Here is a 14445-nt window from a genome sequence, read left to right as displayed (position 1 = left end):
TTTTGACCTATTCAGAGGCCAGGGAAGGATTCTCTGAGGAAGTGACAGGCTGAAAGCTGAAGTATGTGAAGGTGTTAATTTGGTGATAAGGGAGAAGAGACATGACCTCAGAGAAGAGATGTAAGAGAGCTCTGTGGTGGGACAGAATATGGAAGAAAGAGGAACTGAAAGAAACCCGGTGTGACTGGTGTTGACAGAGCGAGAGAGATGTGAGGGGGTCTGGACCTTGTAATGCTCCTCCCAGGGTACAGTTGATTGGACTAGAGTGTACCCTTCTCTAGGCTGGCCAATGGCCAAGTAGAATACTGTACGCAAGGTGACTGGCTAGCCCAATCAGATCCTCTCTTTCAGAGAGTTCAAAGCAAGTTGTACCAAGAGAGTCCATTGGTCAAGAGCAGCGTAACTGCTGAGCCACTGTAATGGCCTGCCACGTCTGGGGCAAGGGATGCTACTTTCCAGTTGAAGACTGATCTCCAGAGTTTCTATAGAGCAGAGACAGCAGATGGTGAACTGCAGGCCAGGTGGTGTGGCCAGCACACCTTTTTTTCTGTCTGTCCACACAGGCTTGCCAGAACAACGTTTTATTATTAAATTACTTGTGAACATTAAAATATCAAAAGCTTTCAAGTAGAAAACTCTCAAATAATTGGGAATTTCTTGAATATTTATGTCACATCCCTGATGTCAACAATGGGTGGAGGTGGGTAGCAGCAGCTTACTTTTGATGGAGTATGAGCAGGGTCCACCAGTTTATAACACTTTCCACAGCTCCCTGGGGTGTTCTCCCAACATGTGAGACCAGAGTCAGTTGCCATACATCATCTTACACAAGCCCTACTGCACACACTTTCATTACCCACCAGCCCCTAGAGGCAGTGGACGGGTGAGATCTGTTTTGTTTAGACACTACAGCTGCCATTGTAAACTGAAGACCCTTGATGTCCTCCTGGTTGTGTGTGAGGTAAGGTTGCCAGATTTAGCAAACACACAAAAAACCCAATAACAATGACAACACCAGCAAAACCAACTAAAACTGGGCACCCGGTTAAATTTGATTTTCAGGTAAGCAACAAATCATTTTTAGTATAAGTGTGTCCCCAATTTTCTCTGGCAATGCTAGGCATGAGGCAAAGACACATGGTGCATTCCCCATAAGCATGTTTCCATCAACAGAGGCAACCTTGAGTGAGGCTCTGCTCCTTGCAGCTGAAGTGCCACACAGCACATGTGTCAATGAGCAGCCCATTCCATGAAGATTGACTCAGAGGGGTGATCAGACTCAGGGACTCAGAGGCTGGGGGAGGGAGGTCTGCTAACCAGAGGCTGTGGTGAGACTGAGGTTTGAAGTAACAAGGGTCTCCGCTGGAATGTGGAGGCTGTACAGGAAATCTGTTTCTCTATTCACAGCACTTTTGACACCAAATGTGGAGGTTTTCCCCACTAAGCAATTTTCCACTTTTCTGTGGGCACCAACTGGGTGTCCTACAATTTAATTCAATTCTGACACTAACTACCCAGAGTTAGCGCAGACCCTACAGTTTAAGGGCTTAGCTCCACGAGACTGTCCCCACTTTAGATACCAATCCAAAGTACTGGGTCCCCAGGTTACCCACACCTCTGACTTGGCAACAAATCAGTGTTCCCATGACCCCTCCTTAGGTTTGATAATTTACTAAAATGGTTCACAGAATTCAGGAAAATACTTAACTTGCTGTTTCCAGTTTATTATGAAGGATATTATAAAGGATACAAATGAACAGGGAGATGAAGAGGTACACAGGGTGAGGTTTGGACGCATCCTTAACGCAGAAGCTTCTGTCCCCAGATGCGCCACCCTCCCAGACTGCAGATGTGTTCACCAACCTTGAAGCTCTCTAAGTCCCTGCATTTAGAGATTTTATGGAGGGTCCATTACGTGGGCATGATTAATTAAATCATTGGCCGTTGGTGACTAACTCAATTCCCTGCACTTATCCCGTCCCCAGTGGTTGGGGATGGTGGGGCTGAAAGTTCCAACCCTCTCATCTCATGGTTGGTTCCTCTGGCACCAGACCCCATTATCCAAGTGGGGTTTTACATAAACTCAGGTAAGGTTGAAAGGGGCTTATTATGAATAACAAAAGACGCTCTTCTCACCTTTATTGTTTAGGAAATTCCAAGGGTTTTAAAAGCTCTGTGCTAGGAACCTGGGACAAAGACCAAACACACATTTCTTATTGTACCACAATATTACAGCTGGAATGGAGAGGATGTGACAAGGTGACCGGTTTTGAAAGAAGAGTCAAGAGACTTTGGTGGCAGGTTGGATGTCAGGACAGAGTGGTGGGCAGGAGGAGTCAAATATGTTGGTGACACTTCTGTGGTTATTGAATTGTGGCACCATTGCCCTGGACTTTTATTTCCAAGGAAGTTGGGAGGGGGAGCTGCTCTGAAGAGAAAAACAATACCTTTTCTAGATGTGCTGATTCTGAGGCACTGTCAAGTGGAAAAGTCCAGTAAGTGGTTGAAAATTCCATTAAAAACAAAAGCAACTAGTATTTACTTTGTGCTTACTAAGTATTTCCTGTTGGAAGAACTTTATACGTATTAATTTGTTAAATCGTCAGAAAGATTTTATGAGAGAGACACTATTATTTTTCCCACTGTATTGATTGGGAAACAGCGTAACAGAGAAGTTCCGTAACTGGTCTAAAGTCACACAGCTAGCGATGTGCCATCCCAGCTGCCCCTCAATGCCTTTGCCATGCTTCCTCCCAACCTAGACCCAGGGGAGCCTAAGCTCCTCAGCTCCCCTATAAGGTTATCAAATCAATCTAGAGCTGAAACTCTAGAGCTGTCAGTAGCATATTAATTAATTAAAAACTTGGAAAGGGAAATATACCATTAAAACCAGACATCCAAAATTAAATTATATTTACATATACAAAGAATCAAAAAGGGTACATGGCCACGTGGCACATTTATTTTGTGTCTTCTGATTAGGATGCTTTAATTTTACCATTGTCATCTCAGTATTTAGGATTTAGTAAGGCCATAGGTGGAGACAGTAACGAGATGAATCATGAATCATAATACCATGCCTTTGAAGAGCCTGTCAAACATGATTAAAATTATTGGCAATAATATGTTAATTAACAAATTAATACTAGCTTTGTCATGTGAATGAGTGGCAATATTATTTTACAGGTGACTGAAAATAAGCTGCTAGCAGGTAGCTCCATTTCCTTCTTCTTTAAAAATAATGTTTATTCTGTGTATAATAGTAATGCACTTCATCAATCAGTTTAACTTAGGGTGTGTATTCTTGCTCGACTGAAAATTATTTTGTCTTTTTGGAAAGTATTGTTTAATCCATGTTCTGAGATTAATAGCTGGCATTGCTCCCTTGTTCTGGAAACAGTTTGAAAGAGAATGTTTCATCCCTGAAGTCAGAGGCTGGTTCCAGATTTCAGCCTTCATCCACAGATGATCTACTGGCAGAGAGAAATTGGAGAGATGGGAAATTGCATCCATGGAGATGTAATGGGGTCACCACTAGGGTAGCAGATTTAGGACACAGGTGGACAGCTGCCTCTCCTGACCAAGCCAGCAACCGTGCTTTCAACTTCATAACAGAAAAGGGGAATATGGGAAAGAAAAACATCTTTATTCTTGCACATGTTTTGGCCTATTGCTGACTCTGCCACAGGCCATTTGGGATATGAGAGTGACCTCAGTGTGTGTGCAGCCTGGCTCTTTTTAACACTGTGTACTTCTCTTAATCATAAGTAAACTTGGAAAAAGTGACAGCCTGGAGAAATCAATTCAGGACCACTGTATAGCGACACTGAGCAATGAGGCACCCCCACATCTCTCCAGTAACTCACTGCTGACACTGTGGGAACACATGTTTATTGACAATGGGGCTGGGGTGCTTTGGGTTGGATTGAAGGCAGAGGCTCTCAGTGCCCTCCAAGAGAACACTGGGCCCAGGGCTCTGGGCTGTTGAGCCATTGTAGGGTAACAGACTCATGATTCTCATGGGGACATTGGCAAAATCTTTGTGAGCTACATAGGCTTGAGGTAGATGAAACTGACTAATTAATATAACGTGGCCCAGCCTTAGAGCTGTGGAAATGAGAATGCTGGGGAGAAATCCTGTGGCAGTTTTGCTGAAGGAAGGGTGTATGTGGGTTTGTGTGTGTGTGTTTAAGAACCCCAAATTGCTAAGTGACTTTGACTACTTATACCAGAATTCCTTTCCTTTTCTGTTCTAATGGCATTTTCAGCTCCTCACCACCTATTTTCTCTCATTCTTGAATGTCAATAGTGATTTCAGGTTCTGGTTCAAGGTGGAAAATAGGAGGCTCCTGAGCTCACCTCCAAGGAACACACTGAATCTACAGCTACAAAAGAACAATTCCCTCTGAAAGAAATGCAGAAACCAACTGAGCTATGTCTACACATCAGGAGAACAAGAAAAAACCCACCTCACAATAGGTGGGAGAGACTGAGATACAACCTCACCACAAATCCCACCCTCGGTGCTGTGACACATACCAGCGGGAACTTCTCACTCCCAGCTTCTCCCTGTGGAGCAAAGGGCTTGAACCCCACATCTAGCACCCCAGGTTTCAAGACTTCCACCTGATAGATGGGTCCCCAAAACATCTAGCTTTGAAAGCCAATAGGACTTGTGTCCACAAGACACTCCACCCCCCAACAGTAATTTTTAACTTGATTCTTTTACCGTTCTTGACACATGATTTTTTTTTAAACCTAGGAAAAAGGGGGAAACTCCTTGGAGACTGATGTGGACACTTGACCAAAATGAATCCTATAACTAAAAATATTAATGGTTCATATTCTTTAAAGAGGTAGAAAACTGGCTCATTTTATGCACATTCTCCTATTGGCCACTTGGAATAAAGTTAAAACCTTTTGAATAGGTCATCTGAATGCATTTTCTCTTGTAAGTAGGTTTAAGCAATAACAGATTGGACTTTTTCTTTCCCTGTTTCCTTGACATCGCTATGTGATATTGCTTGTCGGAAGGCCAGATACAAAATGAGGTGTGAGATTGCGTGTGTGTGTGTGTGTGTGTGTGTGTGTGTGTGTGCATATGGAACCAGTTTTCCTCTCAGTGACCCACACGTTAGTGGATCCCACGCATCCTTCCTGGTTGTGCAGCTCCAAGTACACAGGCAATGACGCGAGCCCAAAGCTGTGCTGCTTGGCCTAGAATGGAAATTCTCCTGCAGACTCCTCCAACTTCTCTGCTGGTGATGGCTTAAGAATGAAGATGAAGACAGGAAGTAAGGCTCTTCAGAAATGAAAGGTCTAAGTCAAGCTTCTTATTTAGGAAAACTTTTGTAGACTTGATTACTTCCTCAATGGTTCACACCACAGGGGGTTCTGCTGACTGTGTGTTGTACTCTCAGCAGCCATGAGTGCAATGAAGGTCAGGATTTTAATTCAAACAAAAATAGTTTGCTTTTATTTTTCCCATATGGGAATGAGGACAGGGTTGAGGCAGAATAAATCTATTTGCAAGTTCTTCCAATGAAAGTTATTAAGCAATTGATGATTTATTTTATATTCAGCCTCTTGAGTATTTAAAAAAATCCAAGCCATTTATGTTTATTTTACTTAGGAATAGTCTAAGAAAATAGTGTGAGTGAAATATTTCACTCTGTCCTGTCTAACAGTTTTATAAGCAAATTTTGTTAAATGATAGAGAATGCATATAAGGGAAAACATTAAAAAGTGCTAGTGAAAAAGAGAAAAAAATGTATATTCTTAGTAAAAACTGCTAAACTAGCTTTATAAATGTAAGCTGTAATCACTAAATGGCAAATAGTAAGTTTATTTTTGCTTGGTAGCACATGTAGGACCATAATAATTACTGCTCAAAAGTACTAGGATGTATATCTGTTATGTGACATTCTTCAGTGGAGTAATGCTAGGGGCTTTCTGCAGCCCTTCTCAGTAAATAGAGCCTTGCTGGATAAATGATCACTTGAAGCATCTGTTCTAAGTTATATGTGCCTCAATAACCTCTTGGTGTTTGGTTGTTTGCAGGGGAATGAATATTTTCACTTTTTATTTTTCCTCAAAGACAGAGGGAGAGACGGGGGTGTTGGGTGAGCACATCCCACTCACCTGTGGGGCTTTCTAAACTTCATTCTCTACCTGACAGATTGTAATATTATACAGCCTGTCATCCCTTTAAGGGGTACCCTATTCTCTCTCAACCCCAAACCTCACCCAGAGTCAGCTGCTTGACTGAGAGAGTGTATCTTACCCCTCAGGTGTTTTAGACAGGAAAAAGTGTTTGAGAAAAATTAGTATTTCTGAGAGGATTTTTATTTCCAGAAATAGGGGTGTATCCCATCACCAAATATCATATGCTGGTCAATCAAGATACTGTTATGCATCTTTAATCAGTTGTGGCTTCCAAATAATTCATATTTGAATATTTAGGTGAGCATGCAAGGTCTTTGCAGAGTTTGTTTTGAGCACGGACTGGATGACTTTGTTTAAAGGTCACCATGAGAACTGTCTCAGGCAAGGAAGCTTCAAAGTTCTACTCCTGAACCGTGGTAGAAAGAAGAGGCTGTAAGGGCAATTTCTCTTTTGAACCCACTTTTGAACATTTTATTTTCATCTAAAAGGTTGTTTGTGATGGCACCAAATCCCAGCAATCATGAGAGAGCTTATGTCCTACTGTCAGATCCACCACTTTGAATAATGATCTATCAGCTTTGGAGATTTGCACTTCTGAGATGAGAGCCAGCTGTGGGCAGAAGGAACCTCCTCCACCCCGTGTTCCAACGTTCCCACAGAAATTAATATGCTTTTAGTTGAGCCAGCTCAGACACAGAGGAGTCAACACTGGAGCATTTATCTGAAAAGGAAACCCTCCCCAAATCCTGATGCGTCTTGAAAAAGCCTCTAAAAATCTAGACATGGTTGCCGTGTAAAGGCCTGCACACGAAATGCGGGTGGAAGGTTGATGGTCCAGACTTGAAGAGCCTAAATCCATTTGTGGTTTTTGCTGAACTTTGATCTGGCTCCCTGACATATGGCATCATTCCTACTCCTGTATAGGAGACAGCCTCCATCTGTGGGAGACAGCAGGCAGGGCTGGCTTCTTGGAGGAGGTGGCAGTTCCTGGATGCAATTCAGTATCTCCAGAACATAGAACACATTAAGGGGCAGGAAAGCACTTCTAGACACTTCCTTTTTGGGCTTTTGTTCCTTAAATCTCTTAAGTTTGATTCACCTCCACTTATAAAACTTACAAAGAAGGATAATTTAGATTCAGTGAAGACATTTTTTTCCCATCACTTTTCTCCTTCAGATGGGAAATAAAGTAGTTTCGGGAGACATTTGAAGCAGGCTCTCAGGACTTGTCCCCCACCTACTGCGTCCCGCTTGTGTCCTATACCTACGGAGTGCTATGTGGAAAAGGCCTTCTCTTTTCTACGTAACTGAAACAAAAGGAAAGGAAAGGAAAACAACCCAACTGCCAATTCCATTTCAGCCAACAGAACTTGAGAAGTCAATGTTTGAGTAATACTTGGCTGAGTAAATCCTTGCCCACACACCAAGCTGGAGGATGGTGGGGAGGCGGAGTAAAAGTGAGGCATGAACCTCAAAATCCAGTCAGTATTCCTGCTTTGCACCTGCCCCTTGGTCAAGCACAGACTCTCTCCTGGGCCTTGAGCTCTCTGCCTGCCTTACTGAGGCCAGCTTCTGGCTCTGCCCATGACTAGCTGGCTGGAGAGTTACTCAGCGAGTCTCAGCATCTTCATCCGTGAAGAAATGACTTCACGGGGCTGCTGTGGGAAGTAAAGAGGACGGTGAGTGTGACGGTCTCAGCACAGCGACTGCACTAAGTAAAGGCTCAACAAAATGTCAGTGCCTGCATCCTTAGGAACATTCGCTGGTAAAGGAGACTGTAAACCTGGGGTACCAGAACACATTATACGTAGCAACAACGATAATTGATCTCGTGAATATTTTAATATACAGACACAGACAAATTCTGTGAAGACTAAGAGATGGGCTGGAAGACTAGAAGTGGAGAATGTTTGTATTTTCAAACAAAAAGGTAGATCCTGATAAAGTAAATCCTGGGCAAGAATGCAATGGATCATTACATGGATGGGCTGTGAGCATCTAGACGAGGAAGCAGCGTTACGGGAATCTGCAAGTGCTGGTTAAGGTCACGTGTATCCAGGATGCAGTCCCTCATGGTTTTTTTTAAAGCCAAAATGGGCAGAATGGAAAAATGATTACTTCAAAGGTTAGAAATGTTTTATTTTACCAGAGTGGGAGACTTGAATTCAAGCCTTTGAGACCAGCATGCTTTTTTTTTTAATTTTTTTTTTGGACTGTAGTTGATTTACAATGCTGTGTTAGTTTCAGGTGTACAGCAAAGTGAATCCGTTATACATAAACATATATCCACTCTTTTTTTAGAGTCTTTTCCCATATAGGCCATTACAGGCTTTCTTTTTTTTTTAAATGTATGTATACATGTATGTATGTTTTTAATTCTGGGAAAGGATTATAATGGGTTATTAATTTTAAACTCCATGAAGACAGGCAGTGTTCCTGGTTCCTAGAACAGTACTTGTGACAAATGACTATTTGTTGAATGAATGAATGAATGAATGAATGTGTAATGAATCAGTAAGCAAACACCCACCCAACCACTGCTGGGAAAAACTGGGGAGTAAACAGAATGAGGTTTTATTTTTATTTGTCAGGTTTTTTTTGGCAACACATATTGCATGCTTTAGCTGGGTTTCTTTGGGAGAATTTGTGTGTGTGTGTGCACTGCAAACGGCTGTCTGTTCTATGAAACTGTGTGTGTTCTTTGTGGAGTGACTGTGTTTCCGGGAGACTCAGACCTGTGATGGTGAGGACTTTGGGAAGTTTATGGAATATGCCCTTCACTTTGTGGGGAAGAATCTATACCAACAAGGTGGTCTACACTTGGGCATATGTAAAAATGATCAACCCCTAACATACTGAAGTTAAACTAGTATTATTAGCAATCACTAGGTGTCCTTGGGCCTCGAGGGAGCAGTAAGGCAATGGAGACCCTCACTGTCAACCCTCATGAGAGAAAGTGCTCTTTGTCTTGGGATGGAGAGCTGGGCCGTAGAAGGAGGCCTCTCTCGGCCTCTCTCTGTCTCTGTCTCTCTCTCTGTCTCCCTTTTTCTCAGGGACCTCATGGTAAAAATCTGCACTCCAGAAAGAAGGGAGGAGAGCTGGATTTTGTGACATGGTGGCAAGCCAGGAGACCGAGGAAAGGGGACCGAGTAGGATGAACTTGTGGGCTCGACTATTAAGCAAATTTAACTATTAAACAAGGTCATTATAAAATACTTCCCATAAAGTATTTCCATGACTAGTCAAGCTTTTGGAAAATGAACACAACAGATCGTGATAATCTCAGTCACTCAGCTGGGTGATTGGGTTGTGAAAAAGTATTGAATGTTTTTTGAAGTAAAAGGTCCTATGCCACTTGAATCTCCTTTCTCACCATAAATCTCTCCTCTTGCTGCCAGTGACTCTCAGGTTAAAGAGCCTTGATTTTTGTCGTCTTTTATCGTGTCTACGTTGCCCCCCTTGTTAAGAGAACAGAATTATGTCTCCCAGGTCTTCCTTTACTTGCCCCAATAAGTGGACAATTCTGTTGTAGATAATATGGAAAAGGAAAGCAATAGGATCTGATACATCTTAATAAAGGACCGATTGCCTGTGCCAGGCACTTTGCATATGTTATTGTATTTGTTCCTCTTGGCAATTGTGCCACATGAATGTTATTAACTCCATTTTACAGAGGTGAAAACCAAGGCACAGAAAGGCTAAGTTGCTTGCCTAGCCTCTCCTAGGGAATGAAAAACAGCCCAGGCATTGAACCTAGAATTACCTGGCTCCAGAATTCCTGCTGTTTCTTTCATGACCCCTCCCTGTGCTAGACTTCTGGGCACTTTTCCACGTTCTCTGGATAGATATACAGATGTGCAGGTGGCATCAGTGTTACCGAATCAGGTTCGTTTGCCCGATGCACAACAAACCAAAAATCTGAGATGCTGAGGTTTGCAGTAAAGAGAGGGTTTACTCACAAGGCAGCCAAGCAAGGACATGAGAGAACAAGTCTCAGATCTGCTTCCCCAAAGGTGAGGGGCTTGAGACATTTATGGGATAAAGAAGCAGGGTGGTCTTAGTGGTGGGGAAAGGTGATGGGGGTAGGGGAAAGGTGAAGTTAATCGGTGTTCTGTGCAGCCCTATCTGAGTTACAGGCTTCTTCATGGGATGTAGGTTAAAAAATGGAGGCGCTTAGCATGATCTGAGGGTGGAGTTTTGGGCCCTCTGACAGCAAAAGGTCATTCTCTGGATACCTGAGCAGGCCCAGTTTTAGGGTCTCAACCAGTCTTAGTCAGCTCAGGCTGGAACTAGACACAACTAACTCTAAGTTCCTGGAAAACAACTCTGGCAAACATCTTATTGTTTAGGCTATGTGAAGCTTGGAGGGTGTGCAATTTGTAACAAAATAATTAATGCGAGTAATTAAGGGGAGCTTGCTCAGTGAAGGCAGGATACAAGCAGAGGGATTTTTTTTTTTAACCTCTTTATTGGGGTATAATTGCTTTACAATGTTGTGTTAGTTTCTGCTTTATCACAAAGTGAATCAGCTATACATATAAATATACCCCCAAATCTCCTCCCTCTTGTGTCTCCCTCCCACCCTCCCTTTCCCACCCCTCTAGGTGGTCACAAAGCACGGAGCTGATCTCCCTGTGCTATCCGGCTGCTTCCCACTAGCTATCTGTTTTACATTTGGTAGTGTATATATGTCCGTGCCACTCTCTCACTTCATCCCAGCTTACCCTTCCCCCTCCCCGTGTCAAGCAGAGGGATTTTTAACAAACTTTAAAATAAGCTCAAGGATTTCTGTGAGTCACCAGTTTCTGTTAACCCTATGAGCATGGTTTCATCAGGAGCAGGACAGATGTGTAGACCTGTAGGTAGCATGTGGGATTGGGGTGCCATCTTGGTGAATAATCTCTTGCCCTTTTTCTGATTCTGCCTCCCCCCAGCTTCCCCAGCCCCGTCAACAATCTCCTGACTCTGAAAGAAGTCACAACAAGGGATCTGTCACTTGAGATCAAGCCAGTGATCCATCCAGCTCAGTTTCCTGCCTCTTCAGTTTGGCTGAGTCATGACGCTTGAGCAGGAGGCAGAACGCTGGGCAGCCCCCAAGGCGAGCAAACAATATTGCTGGTGTAAGTGGGATGAAAACATCCCAGCCGACCCCCAGACCCGTGTGTGCCCCAAAGCAGCAGATTTAATGAAGCAAGTGGCCAGGTGAGGTCACAGACCAAATTCCAGGCATGTTTTGCCTACCCCGGCTTGAAGGGCCTCCTTGCATCTCTCTGTCAGATTTATAGACACATCTGAATCTCATTTTTAAAATTCCAGACTCTGGGCTTTGATATATTTCTTTCTAATACTTTTCTGCTGTGGCCTGAACACTCGCATCTCCCTTGCAATTAAGATTAACAGAAGAGGAAAATTTAAAATGATCGTTAAAATTATTTTAATAACATTTATAAAGTTGGTGTCTTAGGGTACACCAAGAGAAGTGGTAATTTGTTTTGAAATGTTTTCTTACTTCACATGGAGTTGGTTTATATCCACTACCCTGACTTTCATATTATCTTTAAATTATTTCCCTAGGTCTTAAGCATGCTGACTGCTTCTACAAGCCATAGAGATTATATGTGCTAACCCGGGCCTTGTTCACCAACAAGGCAGGTCAAAGTGCCATTTCAGTGGCCGGGCTGGCAGATTCTAGGTCAGATGCTGGAAGGGCCCTGAGTCCCAGGAGGCTGTCAGCTCTGGTTCTGAGAATGACGCCCTGGCAAGTGGAACTGGAAGAGTCTTGAGCCAAGTGCCAAGTCAGACGTGGGGGCTGGTGTGGCTATCGAAGGGCCAGACTCCAAAGCCCCAAGGCTGTGGGGATGACAGGTTCACGCCTCAGGTCTCTAAGGCCACCAGGCAGCGGTTGCCCCTTGTGTCTGCAGTGGTTCCCCGGTGATGGACACCAGGCTGAGCTGTGTACACACCAGAGACTCTTGCAACGCGTGTGTCTCATGAGGCCAGAAACCTTGATACTGACGTTGCCATGGTGGGATCATGTCTTTTTTTCCCCCCGACTTCCCCCCTACTTCTTTCTTGCCTAGTATATGAATTTTGGTTTATTTATTTCACATCTTTTTTTGCTCATTTTTTCTTTTTCTTTGTGTGGCTGAATTAAGTCTGGCCACAAGAGTTATGCAGAATTAGCCAAAAAAAAGAGCAATACCCCCTTTTCCTCTTTGCCCTTCTTGCCTTTTCCAGGAACATAAAAAATGGTTCATGACTAGAACTTTTCTCAGATGACCAGAGTCCCAGTACAACGGCCGAATTTCAGAGGGTTCCTCTGAATGATTCCATGTTCCAGCACTTCTTGGAGAGTCGATAGCATGCTCCCAGACTATCATGGCCTGTGTATCTGGAATGTGAGCCCAGAGGGAGCCCAGCTGGTTGAGGAGAAGAAGATTCGTGTTAGGAGTGGTTGTCAAGAGTTCAAGTTGATTACATTGGCATTTTTCTTCGGAAAGTTGCAAAGCACTGACATTAAAATATCCTCCCTGTTAATTAAGGGTTTTCACAGAACGGGGGTAAAGAACGTTAACGAGCATCACGGTGCCCTGGTTGCTGAATTAATGACTGAGTGAAGGAGCCCCACAGCCTGGGCTTATTGGCCATTAGGCATCTCTGAGCTGGCAGGAGGAGCAAACTGACAAAAATCACTGTGGAAATGATTGAGTTTCTCAAACAGCCTGTGTTATTTTAATTAGATCGGGATATGGAGAACATGGTGCATTGATAAACTGGAGAAATAATGAAGGTTGTTTCTTCTCCCCTCAGCTCTCTCCACCCCCTTCAAATGAAGCAATTATTTCCCTGACCTCAGGAACTGCATTTCAAAGAGGTCTGAAGACAGGCTTAGGCCTGCTGCTCTGGTGAATTCTGCGGTACCCAATTACTGACCTCTGGAGTCAGCATTCCGAAGATTAGAGTCATTGGGAGTTTGCTTCACAGACTTACTTCTAATAATATACCTTCCGTGCAGACACCATTAACCTGCCTTTTCCAGTTAGCCAATAAGGTTTGTCTAGGGGTGAAATTGTTATCAGCTCTCAGGGGGTCAGGCCCCCAGCTCTAATGAGAAACAGAGGCATCTGCAAGGGAAAGTAATAAAAGCGCCCAGCGAGTAAATGCTGCCAGGGAGGAAGGCAAGGTGAGAAGTCATTCTAAGTCTAGGGACCTACAGGCCCAGTACCCCTTTGGTGCTGAAAGAATCCCAGATCATTCAGTCTCCCCAGCATCTGAAAGCTAGCCCTGATTTTCCCTGCCAGTTCTGTTCCTATAAGCTGGGCAGGTGATATTGTTGATACAGAGCTGATTGAAAAGTTCCTGAGGACACAGTGAATCTAACCCCCCGTCCCTATGCAATGTGCCACCCTTGGGAAGATTGAGAGGATAGTCACCTGTTTTCTGTAGGGCTTGAATCCCTCAGGGAACATCCACTGACCAAGGCTGACCTCAGACATAACTGCTGTTCTCGCCCTGGCGCCAGACTAGCCAAGAAGGCAGGCAGTTAGCCGGGCAAGAACACAGGGTGTGAGAACATCTGGGGGAGTGGAGTGTGAGCTGTGGGAGCACAGGGGAGGGTCAGGAATGGGACGATGGCGGAAGAAAGCCTCTGGAAGCACGCATCTGAAGGAAGAGCGGAGCTGGTCACAAGGGGAGAAAGAAGTGTCCAGGCAGGGGGCAGAGTGTGACAGCAGGAGTGAAGGGAGACAGAGGGAGCTCTTCCAGGGTGGACACGGTGACTCCTTGGTATTTAGCACATAGTATATTTACATGACACATAGTAGGTGCTCAATAAATGCTGGCTGGATGAATTATTGAAGAAGGGGGGCAGGGGCTGTGTCTGGAGAGGGGCCTCAGTGGCCACCTTCCACAATCTGGGCTTTACCTTAAGACACTTGGAAGCTGCTGAAAAGTCGTGAAGCTGATTCTGTTTCTCCTTGGAGGTGTCAGAGGGTATAAAGGACAATTCTTTACTTGACAGCAAACTCGCAATTAGGCGATGACAAATAGGCACTGAGTGCAGGCTGGTCACCCATGCAGAGTACGATTCTGATGGGCAACCCAAAGGTTCCTTCTTCCTCTGGGCTCTCTGTGTCCCTCCCCCTTCCCTTTCTCTCCATCCCTCAGCTTTTTCTACCCCTCTGTCCTTCCCCAGGACCCCACTCCACCTGGAGGGGAAGTGTCAGACCCCCAGGTCCTGTGGTTTGGGGGAATGCCCCAGGTTGTTGACATTCTCCAGCC

The sequence above is a fragment of the Balaenoptera musculus genome, chromosome 6, assembly GCF_009873245.2.
Source record: "Balaenoptera musculus isolate JJ_BM4_2016_0621 chromosome 6, mBalMus1.pri.v3, whole genome shotgun sequence".
In the NCBI taxonomy this organism is placed as follows: Eukaryota; Metazoa; Chordata; class Mammalia; order Artiodactyla; family Balaenopteridae; genus Balaenoptera; species Balaenoptera musculus.
The sequence above is the reverse complement of the archived record's forward strand: the minus strand, read 5'-3'. Positions refer to the sequence as shown.